This window comes from Nicotiana tabacum, chromosome 15 (genome assembly GCF_000715075.1).
Source record: "Nicotiana tabacum cultivar K326 chromosome 15, ASM71507v2, whole genome shotgun sequence".
Classification (NCBI taxonomy): domain Eukaryota; kingdom Viridiplantae; phylum Streptophyta; class Magnoliopsida; order Solanales; family Solanaceae; genus Nicotiana; species Nicotiana tabacum.
The window spans coordinates 71,059,267-71,083,419 of NC_134094.1; the positions used below are offsets into that span (position 1 = coordinate 71,059,267).

Sequence of the window (24,153 nt, forward strand, 5' to 3'; positions counted from 1 at the left end):
ATATAATGTCATAATTTGGCCATGGGGCCACCTTGCAAGACAATTTGCGAAGCAAAATATAAAACTGAATGGAAACTAGCGCTAACTAAATATCAATATAAAGCTAGGCCGACAAGGCCGTCATAGCTACTACAGCTGACAAACCATCAAATATACATACCAGGCCTACAAACCCAACATACTGCACTAACCAACAGGATATGTCTACAAGCCTCTACTGATAGATGTACTATGATCGGAATAGGGCCCCGACCTACCCATAACATATATACAGATATACATAAAATGTACACAACACTCTAGACCTGGTAACTCCGAAAGACATGGAGCTTACAGATCAGGCTGAACTCGGGAAACACCTACTGAGGAGATCTACTCGTCCGTCTATCTGAACCTGCATGCATGAAATGCAACGTCCCCGGAAAAGGGACGTCAGTACGAAATAATGTACCGAGTATGTAAGGCAATAACATAACTGAAAATCAAAACTGAACTAATAATATAATAACTGGAAGTAACTGGGAGTCAAAGATGATCTGGAGATATACTTACCTGTTGATATTGACTCAACTCCTTCAATATAGTAAGTAAAATAATTGTACGGCCTTATAAGGCTCGGTATATATATAACTGCTCTGCCATAGTAGGCTCGCTCATAGGCGCTCGGCCATACTAGGCTATGTATCTCGGCCATGCTGGGCTCGCTCATAGGCGCTCGGCCACAGTAGGCTCGGTATATAACTTTCCATCTGATCAGAGGTTGCCCAATAGGGGCCTGCCCATCGATTATAGCTCGATGGTAATGAAAATACTGTAATACTGTATATATAGGCTTGCTGCTCTCTTGACTGGAAGAAGACAATACTAAAATTGAATATAGAGTCTCGATAAGGAATAATATTGTAACTTATGAGACTAGAATAGTGTGAATAAATTCATGAATATGAACTTCTCTTTTGTCTCATTACTAACACATGTAGCTACGAGATCATGCCAAAATGAAGGAAGGCTTAGCCTTAACATACCTTATCACAATCTTTCCAATCACCAAGTTGAACTCACCTCTTCGCACCTTAATCTACAAGAATGATAATAATACTATCGTTAAGTTACGAAAGGTACAACTATCGCACAACGAACGACAAACCTATTTTGTATTAAAACGGGCAGCATCTCCCCTATAATCCTTACTTCCTCCAAATTCAAGATAACACCAACAATACAAGAACAGAACAATAACAACATATATACATCATTTTCCAGCCCTATATACACCATCAAATACTACAAAACAGCCCAACATACCCCAATCTCTTCGTACACAAAACGACCACCGTAGTAGTGTCAAACGACCCGAAAATGTTATGACGAACGACCAGCCAACCACCCTACATTTATATGGTGTTTAGAAACACCATTCCTCGTCCAAAACTCCACAAAATAGTTGTAAAACATGCAGCCCAACAGCAACACAAAACAGTCCACAAAATAGTCCGCTACAAGTGAATAACTCGAACTCACGGCTTCCGATCACCGTCCCGTGATTTCTTACAAGTATAGAACGACTTACCATGAATTTACAGAAGAAAAACTGGATGAAAGAGAGCAGTAAACTCACCTTATTTGTTGGATAAGTCAGCTCCTATCTTGGTTCTTCAAACACTAGGTTTTACCTCCAATTAGAACTAGAAAGGGAGAGAAAATCAATTAGGGTTTGTGGGAAATTTTTGGGAGGATTCTTTGCAGAGCTTATGTCTGGTTATTATGCTCTATTTTAAGTCTAATATATGAAGAAAATAGTCCCTTAAAAGGCCTCTTTGGACGACCCGAAATGGCCCATTTTTGGGCTTTCATTTAAGCAAGTAGGTGACACACCTACTTGTCACCTAGCAGCTTGCGCAGTATCGCAAAAATGCCCATATCTCATTACTCCGATGTCATATTGACAAACGGTTTAATTCATTGGAAAATAGACTCATAGATATTTAATTTGATGGGTGGAACACCCCATAACTCTAATTATATTGGGAGCAAATCACAGTTACATTTGACCCAAAGTTTCAGTAAAACTTATGAATGTAACTTGTGATGACTTTCATCGACTTTTGTTCCACAGCTCTCTTGACTTCAAAACATAACACACGGATGTCATACGACTAATATAAATCATAACATAATCTCCTTATCATGTTAAGCACCCTAGTATCACCCCAAAGGTATATGTTATAACATTCCCAACTTGTCGACTTTCGACGAAACATTATTTTCTTCAATTGCTTTAGCTTCTGAAGTGTCCAACCCTCTTTGTACTTGTTGTTCATGATCTTCAATATTTGTAACCTCAGAGGTAACATGATTAACTTACTTTATATACTTTTAAATATTATCTCATTTTTGGTCCTACATTAGTTTGCTTACAACGCATTTTTACGTACGAAAATATAGAGTGTAACAAGTTAATTGGGCCAGTGTGAAGCAATTATGCGGTCGACATTGCGACCGCATAACTGTTATGTGGTGCACTATGCAACTGCAAAAGAGTTATGTGGACCGCATAGTGACCGTAGAAACAGGCAGATTTTTGGTCATTTTGGACACCAATTATGCGACTGATGTGCAGTCCGCATATCCATTATGCGATCGCATAAGGGACCGCAGAACCGTTCCGAAGCTCCATTTTTGGGTTTTATAAACTCGACTCTATTTCGTTAAATACACTCTTTGGGCCATTTTTTAGCTATAATCTGACATTTTAGAGTGAGAGAGAGTGCCCTAGAGTGAGAAGGTGTTCTTCAATAATTATTCTTCAATTATTGCTCATGTTTTGGAATATTTAGAAGGGAAACTCACTAGGTCTTCTTCCTAGAGGTAAGATTCTACACCCTAACCCTTAATTTCAAATTTTTTTCTAGAAATGGGTAATTAGCAAGATAACTTTTGGGCATGCGAGTTGTTTATTTTACATACTTGAGTTATCAAAGGGTGTAGGAAGATTGTTGAGCAAAAAATGATAAGGATTGGATTGTGGGGTGATGGAATCCTCCATAAAAGGACCTTGAAATCTTAATGCACACCAACTGTATGATAAAATGCTCAAATGAGCTAGAACCATTATCATCCTCCTAATTTTGGTTCAACTTGTTATATTTCTAAAATATATTGAAGTTGCTAAGAATTTCGGGACATTTAGAGTGTAAGGAAGCTCAAGTGAGGTATGTTGGCTAAACTCTTCATTAAGAATTGGAATTCCCATTATCCTTGTAAGTTCCAAGATGTTGATTACAAATCCAGTATTTCGATAAGTTTTCTAATAAAGATATAGGTTTAATTCGTGTTTCAAATGCTCATATCATATTGCATTATAAATGTAAGGCCCCATAAAATTTTGCAAAAGAAAATAATATTTCGTGGCGCCGAATTGGTCTGGCAATAAAATGCATTTTTGCGGTCAATTACGCGACCACAGAATCACTCTGCGGACCGTATAATGGCCGCAGAGTGAAGCAGTTAATTAGGCCAGTGGGAAGCAATTATGCGGTGGACTTCGCGACCGCATAATTGTTATGCGGTGCACTATGCGACCGCAGAAGAGTTATGCGGACCACATAGTGACCGTAGACACAGGCAGATTTTTGGTCATTTTGGACACCAATTATGCGACTGATGTGCAGTCCGTATATCCATTCTCCGGTAGCATAAGGGACCGCAGAACCGTTCCGAAGCTCCATTTTTGGGTTTTTAAAACTCAACTCTATTTCGTTAAATACACTCTTTGGGCCATTTTTTAGCTATAATCTGACATTTTAGAGTGAGAGAGAGAACCCTAGAGTGAGAAGGTGTTCTTCAATAATTATTCTTTTATTCTTGCTCATGTTTTGGAAGATTTAGAAGGGAAGCTCACTAGGTTTTCTTCCTAGAGGTAAGATTCTACACCCTAACCTTCAATTTCAAATTTTTTCTAGAAATGGGTAATTAGCAAGATAATTTTTGGGCATGCGAGTTGTTTATTTTACATGCTTGTGTTATCAAAGGGTGTAGGAAGATTGTTGAGCTAAAAATGGTAAGGATTGGATTGTGGGGGTGATGGAATCCACCATAAAATGACCTTGAAACCTTAATGCACACCAACTGTATGATAAAATGCTCAAATGAGCTAGAACCATTATCATCCTCCTAATTTTGGTTCAACTTGTTATATTTCTAAAATAGATTGAAGTTGCTAAGAATTCTGGGACATTTAGAGTGTAAGGAAGCTCAAGTGAGGTATGTTGGCTAAACTCTTCATTAAGAATTGGAATTCCCATTATCCTTGTAAGTTCCAAGATGTTTATTACAAATCCAGTATTCTCCATTTACTATTTCTTGAAGCTCAATCTCTCCCCCGGATGAACCATAGAGCCAAGAGAAACCATGAGTAAATATTTCTTGGTATATCCAGATAATAGGTAGGAGCATAAATTGAAACATTCTAGGGCTACAAATATAGTTATTAAATCGTTAGCACCTCATAAAAACATTCCCCTTAGAGTAGTTGTTAATACAAATAAGAGAAACTCTATTATAGCCATTTCTGCACATTCAATGTACTCTACGGATAGAGGAATACATAGAGTTGAACATAGTAAAATAAGAAATTGAAAGATTTCGTTGAAAATGTTCGTTTGGAAATTTTCGGGAAAACCTAATCATAGGTTCTTCTCTCCATCAAAACAATAGGGCCGTTATGCTCATTACTAAACTTGTTGAAGAGATGAAATATAACCAACGTATATCTTTTTGATCAGCGGTTGAATCGATCATCAGAAGAAGAATTAGGCAGAAAAATTGGATACATTGTGGGAAAATCAAACTTCCATCGAATAGAAGCAAATGAAAGGCTTTCATTAAAATTCTCGTAGAATCAAGAATATAATTATCATTTTGTACATGTCAGGTCATGAATTAGTAACTGCTTCCAATTTTCAAAAGAAACTCGCAATTATGTCAAACTTTCCATTTTTGGAATAGTTACGGAATCTCCATGAATAGGATCAAACCTTATTCCATGGTATTTACATGAGGTTCCTCTTTAATAAAGTCCCCGAGAGGGATTAGTTGATCCATGATTTATGTTTCATCTTTCATTTTCTTTTTGTTTATTTCGAGAAATCTATCGCTCAATTCCGATTCTTTCTTTTTCTCTTGATTCTTTTTCGATCGAGATGTATAGATCTTGCTCCTGGATTAACGAAAATGTGCAAAATCTCTATTTGCCTCTGCCATTCTAAGATAGTCTTTTTTTTTTGCGCATGGCATCGCCATTCCCTTTGGCAGCATCCACTAATTCGGAACTTAATTTGAAATCCATATTTTGACCCGGACGTTTTCAGGATGCCGCTAATAACCAACGAATGGCAAGTGCTTTTCCTTGTGTGGATCCTATTTCAATGGGAACTTAATGAGTTGATCCACCTACACGTCTTTCTTTTACCATTATATCGGGAGTTACTCCATGTATTGCTTGACGTAAAACAGATAGTGGATTTGTTTATGTCTTTTGTTGAATCTTTTTAATGGCTCGATAGATAATTTGAGAAGCCAATGATTTTTTCCCGTGTTTCAAAATATGGTTAACCAACATGTTAACTAATCGATTACGATAAATTGGATCGAATTTTGCTATTTTTGTTTCATCTGCAGTACCTCGACGTGATATGAGCGTGAAAGGGGTTCAAGATACAGTTTTCTTTTTATAAGGGCTAAAATCATTTATTTTGACTTTTTTACCTCATATTGTTGGGTGGATCTCGAAATATATGAAAGATCTCCCTCCAAGTCGTACAAACGACTTTCATCGGATACGACTTTCCGCATAATTCTATATATATCTATGAGATCGTGTATGGAATTCTGTTTACTCACTTTAAATTGAGTATCCGTTTCCCTCCCTTTCCTTCTAGGATTGAAAATCCTTTATTTTATATATACATACGATTGAGACTTTGGGTTTCCGAAATAGTGTAAAAAGGAGTGCTTCGAATCATTGCTATTTGACTTGGACCTATTCTAAAAAATTCGAAGTATTTCGAATTGTTTGTTGACACGGACAAAGTCAGGGAAAACCTAGGAAATTATTTCAATATTGAACCTTGGCCATATAAGAGTTTTGAATCGAATCTCTTTGGAAAGAAGATCTTTTGTCTCATGGTAGCCTGCTCCATCCCCCTTTTGAAACTTTTGTTATTGGGTTATCCATACACTTCAAATGTTTCTAGAGATTCACATAGCATCATCAAATGATACAAGTCTTGGATAAGAATCTACAACACACTAGAATGCCCTTGCAGACGATCCTTTGCTCTGACAACATCTAGGGTTCCTCGAACAATGTGATATCTCACACCGGGTAAATCCTTAACCCTTCCCCCTCTTACTAAGAATGCAAAATGTTCTTGTAAATTATGGCCAATACCGGGTATATAAGCAGTGATTTAAAATCCATAGGTTAATCGTACACTGCCAACTTTACGTAAGGCAGAGTATGGTGTTTTTGGGGTGATAGTGGAAAATTTGACAGATAAGTCACCCTTACTGCCACTCTATAAAACCGTACATGAGATTTTCACCTCATACAGATCCTCGTTCAATTCTTTCGAATTCATTGGATCCTTTCCGCGTTCGAGAATCCCCCCACATCTTCCACTTCGGCCCGAAGAGTAACTATGACCAATTTAGTCATGTTTTCATGTTCCAATTGAACAATGTCCATTTTGATTATTCTCAAAGGATAAGATTATTCTCTGTACCAAACATATGCGGATAAAATCACAATCTTATATATAAGAAGAACAAAAGATCTTTCTTGATCAATCCATTTGCCCATTATTATTCAATAATAAGGAAGATCCCTTTCAAGTTTGAATTTGTTCATTTTGAATCTGGGTTCTTCTACTTCATATTTATTTAATATGAATATTTTTCCTCTCTTTTTTTTATATTATTTCTTAAGTCCCATAGCTTTGATCCTGTAGAATTTGACCCATTCTCTCATTGAACGAAAGGTACGAAATTAATCAGATTGATTAACGTACCATATGAAATCTTCGGTTTTTCCCCTTCCTCGATCCCTATCCCATAGGTTAGGTACAGTGTTTGAATCAATAGAGAACCTTTTCTTATGTATGAGTCGATATTATTCCATTCCAAATCCTTCCCGATACTTCCCAAGGAAAATCTTGAATTTGGATCCCAAATTGACTGGTTAGTGTGAGCTTATCCATGCAATTATGCACTCTTTGAATAGGAATCCATTTTTTGAAAGATCATGGCTTTCATTGAAGGGATATCTATCTAATCCGATCGATTGCATAAAGCCCGCGGTAGCAATGGAACCAGGGAAAGTATACATACAAGACAGTTCTTTTCTATTATATTAGTATTTTCTATTATATTAGATAAATTAGATTATTATATTAGATTAGTATTAGTTAGTGATCCCGACTTAGCGAGTCTAATGAATTGTTGGCACCAGTCATACATTTTGTCTCTGTGGACCGAGTAGAAAAGGGCTCGGCGGGAAGATGAGTGTACCATGAGAGAAGCAAGGAGGTCAACCTATTTTAAATATACAACATGGATTCTGGCAATGTAGTTGGACTCTCATGTCGATCCGAATGTAGTTGGGGCATGTATTTCTATTACTATGAAATCCATAAATGAAGTAGTTAATGGTAGGGTTACCATTATCCTTTTTGTAGTGACGAATCTTGTATGCATTCCTAAAAAAAGGAATTTGTCCATTTTTCGGGCTCTCAAAGTGGCGTGGAAACGCATAAGAACTCTTCAATGGAATGAGATGTAACTCTAGTTCCTTTAGAATCTGTAGTCAATCCTATTTCCGACAAGGGCAGTTGACAATTGAATCCGATTAAGACCATTATTTTTATATCTGTAATAGTTCGAAAAAAAGGCCCAACTCCAAGTTGTTCAAGAATCGTGGCATTGAGTTTCTCGACCCTTTGACTTAGGATTAGTCGGTTCTATTTCTCGATGCGGCAGGAAGTGATATAACTCAGCGGTAGAGTGTCACCTTGACGTGGTGGAAGTCATCAGTTCGAGCCTGATTATCCCTAAGCCCAATATGAGGTTTTATACTTGGATTTGCTCCCCCGCTGTCGTTCAAGGAGATTGGATAAGAGGCTTGTGGGACTGACGTGATGGGGCAGGGATGGCTATATTTTTGGGAGTGAACTCCGGGCGAATACGAAGCGCATTGATACAAGTTATGCCTTGGAATGAAAGACAATTCTGAATTCGCTTTGTCTACGAACAAGGAAGCTATAAGTAATGCAACTGTGAATCTCATGGAGAATTCGATACTGGCTCAGGATGAATGCTGGCGACATGTTTAACACATGCAAGTTGGATGGGAAGTGGTGTTTCCTGTGGAGGACGGGTGAGTAACGTGTAAGAACCTGCCTTTGGGAGGGGAACAACACCTGGAAACGGCTACTAATACCCCGTAGGTTGAGGAGCAAAAGGAGGAATCCGCCCAAGCAGTGGCTCGCATCTGATTATCTAGTTGGCGAGGCAATAGCCTACCAAGGTGATGATCAGTAGCTAGTCCGAGAGGATGATCAGCCACACTAGGACTGAGACACAGCCCAGACTCTTAAGGGAGACAGTAGTGGGGAATTTTCCGCAATGAGCGAAAGCCTGAAGGAGCAATGTCATGTGGGGGTAGAAGGCCTATAGGTCGTGAACTTCTTTTCCCGAAGAAGAAGCAATGATGGTATATAGGGAATAAGCACCGGCTAACTCTATGCCAGTAGCCGTGGTAATACAGAGCACGCAAGAGTTATCCAGAATGATTGGGAATAAAGCGTCTGTAGGTGGCTTTTTATGTCTGCTGTTAAATCCCAAGGCTCAACCCTGGACATGTGGTGGAAACTACCAAGCTGGAGTACGGTAGGGGCAGATGGAATTTCTGGTGGAGCGGTGAAATTCGTAGAGATCAGAAAGAACACCAACGGCAAAAGCACTCCACTGGGCCGACACTAACACTGAGAGACGATACCTAGGGGAGCAAATGGGATTAGATACCCTAGTAGTCCTAGCCATAAACGATAGATACTAGGCGTTGTGCGTATCGGCCCATGCAGTGATGTAGCTAACGCGTTAAGTATCCCTCCTGGGGAGTACATTCACAAGAATGAGACTCAAAGGAATTATCATAAGAAATTTCCGCTCTACCATTAATTGTTTCTATTTTCGGAGGAACTACTTCGTTAGGATTAGGGAATTGCTGTGATTCTTCCTGAATATCCTGGATTCTCCTGTCAAGACAGAGAATTGCTCTATTCATAGAGTGATCGTATGATTGATATAGGATATAGACTCTCTCATTCTTTATTCTATTCTATTTCTGAAAGAAAAAAAAGAAGGGTGAAAAGAGCCCTCTTCCTTCTATCTGACACGGTTGTTGAGACACAGTAAATAGTCATGGGAAAGATAAATGTCATCTGTGTGAAGGATATTTGAGATAGCTTCTTCCTTCTCTATGCGTGGGTTAGCCCGTGATCAGATAATTATTCTTTTTTAAAAGTCAAAAAATAGAGTTCTTTTAACTTTAACAACTGTGTTTTTTCATAGATGAAAAAATGGCAAAAAAGAAATCATTCACTCTTCTTTTCTATCTTGCATCTATAGTATTTTTGCCCTGATGGATTTCTTTCTCAGTTGATAAATGTCTGAAATCTTGGGTTACTAATTGGTGGAATACTGGGCAATCTGAATTATTTTTGAATAATATTCAAGAAAAGAGTCTTAAATTCGCTTTTCTTCAATAAGAATATAAAGAGAACTAGCAATTTCCCTTCCCAGCCCCACTTGGTGTTTGAGCACCACCACGGCCTATCCGCTTCTAGAGCTTATTCTTTATAAACTTAAAATAGTACAAAGAAAAAGACAGGGTTGCTCCCAGATCGATAGGACGCGTCGGAAGTTCCATATAGATTACTTCTTAATACAATTTCTTTCAAATTCATTAAAATTTCATGTACTGATTCTTGAATGCCCATTATGGTAGAATATTCATGGGGAACATTCTCTGGTTTTACAGTGAGATACATGTTCCTCATATATCTCCAAATAAAGCTCTTCGCATCGCAATGCCTATTGTGTCGGCTTGGCCTTTCATAAGTAGAGAAAGAATAAAGCGTCCATAATAAAGGCGTTTCCTATATGTTCTTGATTCAACACATTTCCACTGTAGTGGCTGAGTAGTTACTGTTACTTTCTCTCGAACCATAGTACTGTTATTTGATTAGATCATCGAATCTTTTATTTCCTGGAAGCTTGGATTTCCTGAATCATGAGTCTTATATACTGTGTTACGATCACCTCATATTGATAAAAAGTCAAGAGAACAATTTTATATGAAAATAAAGAAACAATTTCTCGTCAGCAAAATAGAAAGGCATGAATTGCGCAAGAAGTTGTTTCGGTGAAAACGCCGCGCAACTCGGAGGACATAAGACTTTGGGTAGCTGTTGTTAAACTGGGTCGAATACTTTATGAAATGCGTGGAGTAACAGAAAATATAGCCATAAGGGATATTTCACTAGCATCATCCAAAATTCCTATACGAACTCAATTTGTTATTTCGTAATGTAATAGAAAAAAATGTAGAAAGGGCTCTTAGATATGAAACAAAATCGCATGTTTCTTTTGTTTTCCAGATAAAACGAATATCTTTGTAGATGATCCTTCTAGAAGAGGGGAATTCTAACAACCTTTCTAGTTATTTCTTTCTCTATTTCTATTTAATAGGATCCTGAGGGAAAGGATTTTGTTTCCAACGAGCTAAAATAATATGTTGATGTCTCTAGTAAACCAACGTCAAGTGACTAGTTTTGCATAAACTCATCCGGAACCTTTGGAAATTGATCCGACCAATACCGATAAGTCGTAAATGATGGCTCGAACCTCTCTTTCCTGTTGTTTTGGGTGTTCATAACCGGTTCTATTGAATCTGTAGTTAAGGGAATATCACCAGTTCTTAGAATAAGAGCTCAAGGACTTCATGGCTTTGAGGGAGGTTTAGCCTAGCCCTAAGCCTTTTCGGAATAGAATGCTTATTTGATAGACCTTCAAGCAAGAAGGAGGAAGACCTTCTTTTCGCCAATGGATCACTTAGTCAGAATAAGCGGGCTTAGGTTGATGCGGAATATGCCATTTTTCCCCTGTATCCATGGAAAGGTGTCAAAGGAATAGGCACATTTAGAGCTATTGGACTTGAAGGAATAGAATGCCCCGTTAGAATGGGCAGGGACAGTCGATCATTGGCTTAATTTCCTGGGGAACTCTAGTACAAAATATTCCCGGTATTTCATCATGAAAGTGTAACATTTATATTGTTCTTATTAAAGGAAAGAGCCAAATAGACAAAGGGTTTAGTCAACATTTATCTCTTTTGATGCAACAACAAGATCTTATTTGTAACAAGTGGTTTTCTTGGTTGGTTAATTGGTCACATTTTATTCATGAAATGGATAGTTAGGAAGGTGTTCTTAGATTTAGCCTATTCTAAAATTTCATCGAACACCTAATATGCAAAATCGATTACAAGGTCCCATAATAGAAATTCCTCTACCCTCACAATGATTTTTCAAGCAGCCAACCAATATAGAATATCAATACAACACCCATCAACCATCATTGGTCACATGCATGCCCACCCATTTGCTTCAAACCCACCAAAATCACATTTCCTAGTCTTCACATACTCCCAAATTCGAGATTGAGGGCTTATGGCTTCCGGTCACCACGCCACAATCCCCACCATGATAAGAAAATACTTAAAATCATTATTAAACATTGCATTAAAGCTAAGGATGAAGTCTTACCTTTTACGTAGAAGGTCTTGTGAGTTTCCCTCTTAAATTCCCATGGTTTGAGCAAGAATTGGAGTGTATAATTTGATCGAGCTTTTCCCTTCCTCTATAAATTGATACCCCCACTATACAACATGAAGTTATAGCTTCTTAAATGACCACCTAAGGTCATATATAAATAGAGTCAGATAAGACAAATTCCAAAAATAACCCCTCGATGTCAATTATGTGGTACAATTCAGTGGTAGCAGAACAAATATATGGCCAGAAGAATGGCCACAAAATTGTATGTCAATTGCGTGATGCAATTTCATGGTTGCAGAAAGGATATGCGGCCAGCAGAATGACCATAAAATGGTTTTCAAATTCTGGATTGGGTCTGGTCAATTCCGCGATGCAATTTCGCGATAGCAGAGTGGGTATGCAGCCAACGGAATGGCCACAAAATGGTTTTCAAATTAGAGTTGCTTCTGATTCATTCCGTTGTGATTCTGTGGCTAGTGGAAAAGATCCACTATAGCATAATGGACCACATAATTGTCGTTTTCAGCAAATTCTTCTACCAACTCCACGATGCATTGCACAATTAAAAAATCCATGTTGTGGCACATTAGCTTACTTTGGCACCATAAAATCTTAAATTCTTGGCGAACTTTTACGGGGCCTTACATGCTCCCCAGCTTAGTATCATTCGTCCTCTAATGAGGTTCAAATTCTGCATTGATATCCAATGTAAATCAACTCTTAATTCACACTCCCAAGCCTTTTATTTGACTAACTCCCTGAATTTTCCCAAAATTTCGACAGAGTTTCCCTTGCCTTTGGGCCTATCCACCTGCCAGAGAATTACAAAACAACTCCTAAAAACACATCCATAACTCAACAAATCATCACAATATAATAATAACACAAATCTCAACATTACAAGCATTACATTACCAAAAGTTATATATTGACATGAATTTGTACATGTTTAAATCATAACACATGGAAAGTACATTTCGAACCACAACCATTTGGCTATAAACAAGTGACAATATTTTCTATCAACAACACCCTCGGTCTCCCGGGTGACCTCCTCGACTCATAGGTTTCTCCATAGCACTTGACGGAGGCAATCTCAATTTCCGAACTTGTCCAACAATGATGACAATTAGGTACCTCTCACAATCCAACTCTGTCATGCCCCAAACTCGGGGAGCGCGACCGGCGCTCAACCGAGAGAACCCGACCAAGCAAGCATGTTAGATTTCCGTCTCCCCAAACTCATCTATGAATAAAGAGGAGATGTACTCCATTAATAAAACACTGAAAATATTTTATTAATAGCTTCCTTTTTATTCCCATTAGCATCTTCATTCATAATTTCCAAAATATTACGAGTTTATAGAATTAATGAAAAACATAATTTTTAAATACCAACATTTCTAGTTCAATTCCCCAACATTAACCACAACCCACAACCTGTCTACGCAGCCTCTAAGTACAATAGAAGAGCAATATGGAAATGCCGACAACAAGGCCCCGGCTATATCTCAAAACACAGTACATGAGAAACAAATACATGACCCCGAAATGAAGTGGGGCTCACAAAATTAGCTTAAAAGAGTGTACTGCTATCACTGATCAATGACACTTGCTGTAGAACCACCTGCATCCATTAAAGATGTAACTCCCCCAGCAAAAGGGACGTTAGTACTGACTCAACTCTATCAATATAGTAAGTAAAATAGATGTCCGGCCGAATAATGCTCGGTATATATACAACTACTCTGCCGTAGTAGGCTCGCTCATAGGTGCTCGGCCATACTAGGCTCTGTATCTCGGCCTTTTTGGGCTTGCTCATAGGCGCTCAACAACAGTAGGCTCGGTATATAACTTACCATCTGATCAGAGGTTGCCCATCGATTATAGCTCATTGGTAATGAAAATACTTTAATACTGTTTATATAGGCTCTCTACTCTCTTGACTGGAAGAAGACAATACTCAATAAAATATGAAGTCCTGATAAGGAGAATACTGTAATTTATGAGACTAGGATAATGTATATAAATTCGGGAGTATGAACTTCTCTTTATGCCTCATTATCAAACACATGTAATTACGAGATCATGCCAAAATGAAGGAAGTGCTTATCCTTAACATACCCAGAGTAGGGAAAAATTTGTATGATATTCTTGGGAAAGGTTGCACCATACACCCTTAGAATCGCAAAATCTCACGTTGCTTAAGATGCTATAAAATCAAGTGCTCCATCGTGGGTTATTTGGTGTTGTAGTAGGAAAATGTTATGAATTCTCTTCATATATTCTAACGTTTGTTTTGTAATGTTTGTAACAGGAAGAACATTATAAGATTACTTATTTGAACATCTAAAGTACAAATGATGCCAAAATGCCAAGCTTCTAAGTATGTCTTTACACGTAGAAGAATGTAGTGTCTTTTGTTTAACATATTAGTTTGCCACCTTTCAACTAGATTTATGAGTCACTTAATTTGAGGGGAGGGGGGGGGGAGGGCTTCCACGTAGTTGAATTAACCTTATCCAATAATTCCCTAATTAACTAGGTAATATCCCACTACCCAATAATTAACAAATTATCCACATAATAATAACTATCTCAACTTACTTAAAATACTACTCACTTTTAACATACCTTGTACACCTTACTATCACGGTCATGTAGTACATTGTATAGCACTAGTCCATAAATACCAGGTATTATGGCTCTTACCGTATTTTATCCCAAATAAACAACCTTCAACGAAACACATTTTCTTTGATTCGTTTACCCTTTATCTTTCACGACACTTGCTTATTGCTTGTTATAAATTTTGCCAGAGTCTCCTCCGTGCACTAGACTAAAACTAACATGTACGCAACTAGAAAACATACTATACATACCACACATGGCCAATGTCTATAATTAGTAGTACTTGGCTTCACACATCTGTCCATTATAAATTCTGAAAGTCAAAAATAAGAACTTACCTGATGACCTACTGGCCTAAATAGAGCTGTGCTGAGGTATCCCCCCTCGAGCCATATCTTCAGTTTGAAATAGGTGGGGGTATTTAGACTTCATTTCTTCCTCCGCTTCCCACATCATCTCTTCCACATTTTTGCTTCTCCATAAAACCTTCACGGAGGCTACCTCCTTATTCCATAGCTTGCAAATTTGTCGGTCTAGGATGGCAACCAGAATTTCCTCTATGACAAGTCCTCTGTAATCTGTACATCATCTGTGGGCACCACTCGGGTAGGATCGCCAATGCACTTCCGTAACATAGATACGTGAAAAATCGGATGGACAGACTCCAATTCCGAGGGCAATTCTAACTAATAAGCTACTTGGCCCACTCTCCGAATGATCTTATAAGGCCCAATATACCGTGGACTAAGCTTGCCTTTATTACCAAACCTCATCACGCCCTTCATAGGTGACACCTTTAAGAATACCCAGTCATTAACCCCGAACTCTAAGTCTCATCGCCACACATCAGAATATGACTTCTGATGACTCTAGCCTTTCAACAGTCGCTCCCGTATAAGCTTTACTTTCTCTACGGCTTGCTGAACCAAGTCTGGCCCATGTATCCTAGATTCTGCAACATCAAACCACCCTACAGGAGATCTGGACTTATGCCCATACAAAGCCTTGTACGGAGCCATCTGGATACTGGAGTGGTAACTGTTATTATATGCAAACTCGATAAGAGGTAAATGTACATCCCAACTACTTTTAAAATCCAACACACATGCTCGTAACATATCCTCTAGCGTATGAATTATGCGCTCGGCTTGTCCATCAGTCTGTGGATGAAAAGCTATGTTGAGATACACCTGAGTCCCTGGACCTCTCTGAAATGACCTCCAAAAATGTGCTATAAAATGGGCCCCACGGTCAGATATAATAGATATTGGTACTCCGTGTAGCCGCACTATCTCCTTAATATATAACCTTGTATAGTCTTTTGTTGTATATGTAGATCTGACCGGTAGGAAATGAGCTGATTTCGTGAGCCTATCGACTATCACCCATATGAAATCGAACTTACGAAGAGAACGAGGTAAACTCGTGATAAAGTCCATGTTTATCGCCTCTCATTTCCACGTCGGGATCTCTAATGTCTGCATTAGCCCTCCGGGCTTATGGTTCTCTACCTTAACCTGTTGGCAACTAGGATACAGAGGTACAAACTTAACAATGTTCTTCTTCATATCGTTCCACCAGTACCCATCCTTAATATCATGATACATCTTCGTGGACCCAGGATGAATGGAGTACCACGAATAATGTGCCTCTGACATAATCCTGTCTCGTAGCCCAGCTACATCTGGAACACACAAACAACCACTGTATCTGAGAACCCTTTCTGCTTGTGAATTCAACTGCGAAACTCGAAACTCGAAATTCAACATCTTCTTCTACTGCGAAACTCGCTCTCTCAACTCGACCAACTCTGGGTCATCCTACTGCCACTCCTTTACTTCAGCTATGAAAGATGATTTTGCAGTATATTGGAGTATGACTCTACCATAACTAGAGTCTACTAACCGAACCCCCAAACAAGCCAATTGATGAATCTCTCTAGTTAATTGTATTTTCTTGGCCTCAACATGTGCTAAAATACCCATAGATCGGCGACTTAAATCATCTGCTACAACATTAGCTTTCCCTGGATGGTAGATAATGTTATCATCGTAATCTTTCAATAAATCAAGCCATCGCCTCTGTCGTGAATTCAACTCTTTCTGCTTGAAGATATATTGCAGGCTTTTATGATCTATGAATACATCAACAGGAACACCAAATAAATTATACCGCCATATTTTAAGTGCATGGACAACCGCAGCTAACTCAAGGTCGTGGGTCAGATAATTCCCCTCGTGCTTCCTTAACTGCCTTGAAGCATACACAATTACTTTCCTATGTTACATCAGGACACATCCTAACCTGACACCTGAGGCATCACAATACATGGCATACCCATCTAGACCCTCTGGAAGTGCTAGAACTGGCGCTGAGGTCAACCTGTTCTTAAGCTCCTTGAAACTCTACTCGCAAGCCTCCGTCCACTGAAACTTAGTTTCTTTCTGCGTCAACTTCGTTAATGGTGCCGAAAGAGAAGAAAAACCCTCTACAAACCTCCGGTAGTATCCTGCTAAGCCTAGAAAGCTATGAACCCCTGTCGGAGTGGTAGGTCTAGGCCAGGATTTCACAGCCTCAATCTTTGGAGTGTCTACCTTTATACCTCCATCAGATACAATGTGTCACAAGAATGCTACAGACTTGAACCGAAACACACATTTAGAAAACTTAGCATACAATTTACTATCACGGAGGGTTTGGAGTACTGCTCGCAGGTGGTCCGCATGCTCATCCTTTGAACGTGAATAAACCAAAATATAAAAAAGGCTGGAATAGGCTATTCATCAAGTCCATAAATACGGCAGGTGCATTCGTCAACCCGAAGGACATGACAAGGAACTCGAAGTGGCCATATCGGGTCCTGAAGGATGTCCTGGGAATATCTTTCCCCCGAACTCTGATCTGGTGGTACCCCGACCTCAAATCTATCTTTAAAAGGCATCTAGCTCCGTACAACTGATCAGACAAGTCATCTATCCTTGGAAGTGGATACTTGTTCTTAATAGTTACCTTGTTTAGTTGCCTATAATCGATACACATCCTCTGCGAGCCGTCTTTCATCCGCACAAATAGTATCGGTGCACCCCAAGGTGAGGTACTGGGCCTGATAAAACCTTTCTCCAGCAAACCTTTTAACTGCTCCTTTAACTCCTTCAATTCGGCAGGTGCCATTCCCGGAAGCAAATCGATGCCAAAATCAATCTCTCGCTCTGGAGGAATACTTGGAAGTTCATTTGGAAATTCATCTGCGTACTCTTTGACTACTGGAATAGATTGAAGTGTAGGAATCTCAGCATCTGTATCTCTAAGTCGCACAATATGATAATGTGTCATTGTATTACCTACCCATTTAAGGACTAGCTCGCCCGAAAAATGAAATCTGGCTGTCTTTGCTCGACAATCAACTGTGGCATAGCAAGCTTCTAACCAGTCCATGCCCATGATAGCATCAAAATCCAACATCTCTAGCTCAACTAGGTCGGTTGAGGTCTGACGACCACAAACTATAACCGTACAACCTCAGTAAACATGTTTAGCAATAATCGATTCTCCGACTGGTGTAGATACCACAAAAAGATCACTTAGTATTTCAGGCATTATTCAAAACTTCCCCGCGACAAATGGGGTAATACACGATAATGTAGATCCAGAGTCTATGAAGGCATAAGCATCTTGAGAGCAAATGCTCAACATACCTGTCACAACGTCTGGTGAAGACTCCTGGTCTTGTCGACCTGCTAAAGCTTAGCTACGATTCTAGTTACCACTTGAACTGAAACCTCTACCTCTGCCTCGACCTCTGCCAGTCGAAGACTGAGACCCGCGCCCTAAAGAATGCACGGACATAAATGATCCTGTTGCTGAATTCGCTGGTTGTGCCATACCCCCAGAATCTCTATTTGGACAATCTTGCATCATATGCCCCGGATGTCCACATGTATAATCAGCACCGGAACAAGCTCGACATTGGCCCAAGTGTCCTCTACCACAGATGTCACACAGTGGCGAAAATGGCCATGTCTACCCTGAACCTCACTGTGGCTACAAACCCGACGCCCGGGAGCTTTCTCCTGGTCCTGACTAAGTATAGCGGTTATACCTGTAACCCTGTGACTGGGGCGGCGGAGGCATAGGTGGCCATTCTAAGTACTGAGGCCTACAACTACCTTGAGACTGCTCCTGAGACATGGAAAGTCTCATCCTCTTACGTTGTCCTGACTTAGTCCTCTCTGTACCCTGTTGCCGACGCCTACCCCTTTCTATATTTTGGGCGAATGCCTGAATCTGGGAGATATCCATACTATCTTGTAATGTAGCGGTGGCACATGCCTCAGTCAACTCTGGGGCCAATCATGCTTTAAACCTGTGAATCCTGTCCCGCATAGAAGCAACTATGAATGGTGCATATCTAGCCAATGAGTCAAAATGGAGACTATATTCTCGAACACTCATATTTCCCTGCTTGAGGGCTAAAAACTAATCGACTCGAGCCTGTCGGATCTCCCATGGGAAGTACTGGTCAGGGAATGCGTCCGAAAAATTATCCCAAATAGCTAGAGGTGCATCATGTCCCCTAGACCTCTCCCATCTTTCGTACCAAAGGATGGCTATATCTCGGAGTTAGAAAGCTACTAGCTCAACTGCCTCTTTCTCTGTGGCATGCATAACCCAAAAGATCCCATGGAGCTGGTCTATGAAATCCTGCGGGTCCTCCCTCTAATCTGTCCCCGTGAACTCTAGGGACTCAAAGCAATAAACCCTCGGACCCTTGAACTTCCAGACCCCTCGAAAGATCCTGCACTAGCAGATGCCCTAGCCTGTTGCTGGGTAGCTACCAAATGTTTCAACTAATGCACCGCACTCCTCAATCCCTGATCCGATGGAAGCGGAGGGGGAACTGGATGTGCGATCTCCCTAGGAATCTCCTCAGCTGGTGAAGGAGCCGGTAATGGCTGGGTAGGGGTATCTCCCTGGGCCTCCGATTGAGCCCCATCTACTGAGGGTACCTTGCTGGTCCCCTCACCTACTGCTGTATCTCTCCTCTGACTAGCCGTAGTCTTCCTAGTCATCGTCATCTGTGCATGCAATTGCCAACACGTAAGTTTAACTCAAATTTCCTATAAATCAGTTTTATAGCATGATTTAGATTTGAAAGAAGGGTAACCAAATTTTAAAAGCCGTGTAGTTACCTTCTTATATAATTTGGTGCACAACACATCTATAAACAAGACCTTACTCGACACGGCTCTTAGACTCCCTAGGACAGAACCTGGCTTGGATATCACTTTTGTCACGCCCCGAACCTGGGGAGCGAGACCGGCACCGGGTGACCCTTCTTTGATCTAAAGATATAGATTCTCAATTCCTAATTGCTGTGACGCGAAAATAGAATACTAAAAAATAATCATAATCAAAATACTGGAAAGAAAAGAGTAGACAAGGAATGATACCACTTTTGTCACGCCCCGAACCTGGGGAGCGAGACCGGTACCCTGTGCCTCACCTATCCTTGCATACCAACTTGCGACTACTGGAATCGGAACATATAATATCGTACTTTGGCCACGGGCCACATTGCAAGATAATTTGTGAAGCAAAATATAAAACTGAATGGATACCAAAGCTGACTAAACATCAATATAAATCTGGGTTGGCAAGGCCGTCATGACTACTACAGTTGACAAACCAACAAAATATACATACAAGGCCTACAAGCCCAACATACTGCACGAACTAATAGGTTATGTCTACAAGCCTCTACTGATGGATGTACCATGAACGGAACAGGGCCCCAACCTACTCATAACCTATATACATATATACACAAGATGTACACGAAACTCCTAGACCCGACAACTTCAAAGAACGAGGAGCTTACCGATAAAGCTAAATTCGGGCAACACCTACTGAGGAGGTCTACCCGCCTATATGTTTGAACTTGCACGCATGAAATGCAGCATCCCCAGAGAAAGGGACGTCAGTACAAAACAATGTACCAATTATGTAAGGCAACAAAATTTACTTAAAGCTGATACTAAACTGATAATATAATAACTGAAAGTAACTGGGAGTCAAAGATAATCTGAAGACATACTTACCTACTAATACTGACTCAAGTCTATTAATATAGTACGTAAAATAGTTGTCCGACACTATAAGGATCGGTATATATACTAACTTCTCTACCGTAGTAGGCTCGCTCATAGGCGCTCGGCCATACTAGGCTCTGTATCTCGGCCATTCTAGGCTTACTCATAGGCGCTCGGCCACAGTAGGTTTGGTATATAACTTACCATCTGAACAGAGGTTGCCGAATAGGGGCCTGCTAGTCGATTATAGCTCTATGGTAATGAAAATACTGTAATATCATATATATAGGCTCTCCGCTCTTTTGACTGGATGAAGACAATACTCAATTAAATATGAAGCCCTGATAAGGAGAATACTATAATTTATGAGACTATGATAATGTATATAAATTTAGGAGTATGAACTTCTTTTTATGCCTCGTTATCAAACACATGTAATTACGAGATCATGCCAAAATGAAGGAAGTGCTTAGCCTTAACATACCTGGAGTAGGGAAATATCCGTATGATATTCTTGGAAAAGGTTGCACCGTACTCCCTTAGAATCGCAAAATCTCATGTTGTTTAAGATGCTATGAAATGAGGTGCTCCATCGTGGGTTATTTGGTGTTGAAGTAGGAAAATGTTATAAATTCTCTTCATATATTCCATCGTCTGTTTTTTAATGTTTTTAATAGGAAGAACATTATAAGATTACTTACTTGAACATCTGAAGGCCAAATGAAGGCAAAATTCCAAGCTTCTAAGTATGTCTTTACACGTAGAAGAATGTAGTGTCTTGTGTTTAACATATTAGTTTGCCACCTTTCAACTAGATTTATGAGTCACTTAAACGGGGGGGGGGGGCTTCCACGTAGTGGAATTAACCTTATCCAAAAATTTCCTAATTAATTAGGTAATATCCCACTACCCAATAATTAACAAATTATCCACATAATAAAAATTATCTCAACTTACTTAAAATACTACTCACTTTTAACATACCTTGTACACCTTAATATCATGGTCATGCAGTACCTTGTATGACACTAGTCCATAAATACCGGGTATTATGGCTCGTACCGTATTTTATCCCAAATCAACAACCTTCAACGAAACTCATTTTCTTTGATTCGTTTACCCTTTATCTTTCATGGCACTTACGTATTGCTTGTTATAAATAGCATAAATGCTTATAACCTCAAGAAAATCACACCCTCGAGTCTACGTCAATTGACTGAAGACAAAACTTTAACGTACGAAAATGCGAGATGTAACAGGAACACAGTCAAAACATGTTGCAGGGGGTGTAAAGAGAGAATGAACACTTGTTATAAGCTAGACATGGTTTTGCTATAATAACTCTCAAGCTGCAATATCAGGACACGTCATGGACAACTACAATACTAGGAACGAGGTGAGTTACTTACTGAGAAATGATCTAGGTGGACTAGAAGTTACACTGAGATAGGCAAACAAAAGATCTTCTTATGTCAAATTTATGAGGATCTCAAATTTAAAAGAAACCTTGTGCGGACCAGTGACACTTTCGATTTACATGTAAACATATGAGAGGTGCTGAGATATGCTCTTATGTTACTAGACAGTGAAAAGGTTTCATGATAATGTTCACAAAGGGAGTAAAGTGATTGCTTAAACCGTATGAGCCGCATACATAAGAGAGAGAGAGAGAGAGAGAGAGATAGAGAGAGAGAGAGAGAGAGAGAGAGAGAGAGAGGGTGGCTAAAGAAAGATCCCAACACTAGGCTGCTTTACATTCAACTGGATGTCATGTAGGTAAATATTATGATGGTGCGTGCACAAGTGAGCAGATGTTATCCATTTGAATCAGAAGGTTCTATAAGAAATTCATGAGGTATAGTCCTTTGTTGAGAATTTGGGAAATAAGTGGGAAGTATTAACCTAGGGTTATAACTCAATTCAAGGAAATCATTATAGAACTCAATTCCTCAAGAGGTTGTATGTAAGAGAATTGTGGTAAAGTGGCTTCACGAATAATGCATCTCGTTCAAAAATTAGTGCATGCAATGTTTTGTGTTTCAGTGTCTTGTTAAGACCATATTTATGTTGGCTCTTCAATATGGATGTACATATACGAAAAGGAAAATTACATGGTGTTCATAATGATGTAGTAATGAGTGACTTACTCGGCGACTTTTGGGTTTCTGGTGCAGTGCCTTAACTGATGCCCCTCGCCTGCACAACCATAACATGCATTGGTACAATAGTGGCATGTCGCCGAATGACATCTCCTACACTTCTCGCTATGAGGATGAGGTCCCCTAAGTTGACTCGCCCCACTGACCAGATATTTACCCTTTTACATATATCATAAGCATCCCCCCTATCCTTCCCCCAGGCTCCCATGGCGGGAGTAACAATATAGGGCATTTGTTTTTCTTATGCCCCTCTTTCCACACCCATAACCTATTTCAAGAGTCATCCAACATGTCCCCAAGTGGCGCTTCATACAAATCGAACATTCTTGTTTTTTGGTACAAACAAACCTCTTTCGTTTCCTAGGTGCTCGCGCCACATGATTCAGTGGCGGGCTGACATTAAAGGGCAACACGGGCATTTCCCCTACAACCTAGTGCTTCCAATCCCTCCACGGCTCGACCCAATCTCCCAACTAACTCTTGTGCAATCTCCCCCAGATTCAATAACGGGGTCACTCCCTCCTCACACATGAATATTCTACCATTCGGAACAAGATACATGTTGGGGAAATTAGCTTCCTATCTTGAGCTCTATCGCACGATCTAGAATATCAAAGATGGGTGACATTCCTATATGTCCAAGTAGCCTCCTAATTATAGATGTGGTCCACAACACAACGATTAGAAGGACTCTACTAGACACGGCTCTGAGACATCCAAGGACACTTTAAAATCTTAGACTATAATACCAAGCTTGTCACGCCCCGACCATAGGGACCGCGACTGGCACTCGACCAAGACTTCCCAGTCAAGCAAGCCTAGTTGATGTCTTTTACCCAACCTTACCCATGAACAATTTAAGACTTAGTAACAAGAAACAGATATGGTAAGAGTAAAGTGTACCACATCATTTATCCATTACATATAGAAGCTTCATTTACAATTTCCAAATTATTACAAGTTCATAGTTACAAGGGAAAAACATGTTTGACAAATACAAGAATTTCTAATTCATTACCCCAAATCGAACACCACCCACAACATGTCTACGGAGCCTCTAAGTGTGTCAAAAGAGTAGTATTGAAGTGTCGGTGACAAGGCTCTGGCTATACCTCAAAACACAACGTACAATACTAAGTGACATAAGGCCCGGGATAGAATATGGCTCACCAAATCTGGTGAGTAGAGGGTAACTGCTAACGAGGATCAATGCTGCATGTTGAGGAATGACCTGCATCAATTAAAGATGCAGCGCCCCCGACATAAGAAATTAACATTTTTTGTTAGAAGATCATTAGCCTCCGATCATCACACCATACACAAGGGATGAAGTCCGATCACAAACTCGATCGGTTGAGTCATCTCTCCATGAATCAA

General features: G+C 39.7%; 1 pseudogene; it reads left to right on the forward strand.

The window, feature by feature from the left end:
- Positions 1-8,344: 8,344 nt before the first annotated feature.
- Positions 8,345-9,315, forward strand: LOC142170094 (18S ribosomal RNA; annotated as a pseudogene).
- Positions 9,316-24,153: the final 14,838 nt, after the last annotated feature.